The sequence below is a fragment of the Lipotes vexillifer genome, unplaced genomic scaffold (assembly GCF_000442215.2).
Source record: "Lipotes vexillifer unplaced genomic scaffold, Lipotes_vexillifer_v1.1 scaffold426, whole genome shotgun sequence".
Classification (NCBI taxonomy): Eukaryota; Metazoa; Chordata; class Mammalia; order Artiodactyla; family Lipotidae; genus Lipotes; species Lipotes vexillifer.
Window position 1 is genome coordinate 1,757,480 of NW_006779491.1, and position 707 is coordinate 1,758,186.

Genomic DNA, 707 nt, shown 5'->3' on the forward strand with positions numbered 1-707 from the left:
CTCAAACTAGGGAAGAGAAGGGAAGAGTAAGCTGCCAGCCAGGAACCCAGGGCCTTCCCCTGGAAGCCATACCCTCCCCCCAGGTCTCTGAGCCTCATCACCGGCCCAATGAGGAGCTCACCATGTGGGGGCCGTGGGGTGGCAGCAGGCCCGGGGGGTAAGGGGTGAAGTGCTGGTGGGTATGCTGGTGGGTGTGCTGGTGCTGGTGGTTGTGCTGGTGGAACTGGAAGGCCAGGGGCCGGGCAGAGCCCCCTGCCCCCACCACCTCGGGGCCACCCTGGGCATTCAGGTAGCGAGAGTTCAGGTCCTGGCCGATCAGGTCCTGCTCTGTGGGAGGGGAGGGGGAGAAGGCTTTAACATCTGTAGCCACCGTGTCAGCCTCCTTGGGCCCGGGTGACTGGCCTTCCCTTCTGGCCTTGGGCCGCTCCCTCCTCACGCCCTGCTGCTTGCTAAGGTCCAGATGCCCCAAAGCCAACTGGGCCCAAGCCCGGGGCCATGGCCCCCCACCCCCCGGCCAGGACCCCAAACTCACCAGAAAGGGCGTTAGCGGCTGAGGCCCCAGGGTGCCCTGGCACCTGCAGCAGGGGTGGGGGCGGGGGCAGGGCGGGGCCAGGGGAGAATAAGGAGGGGTGGGGGGGGGGGGGGGCGGGCCGCAGCCCGGGTGGGGGGAAGCTGTGGGGGGACAAAGGCAGGGGCAGGGAGGGCGT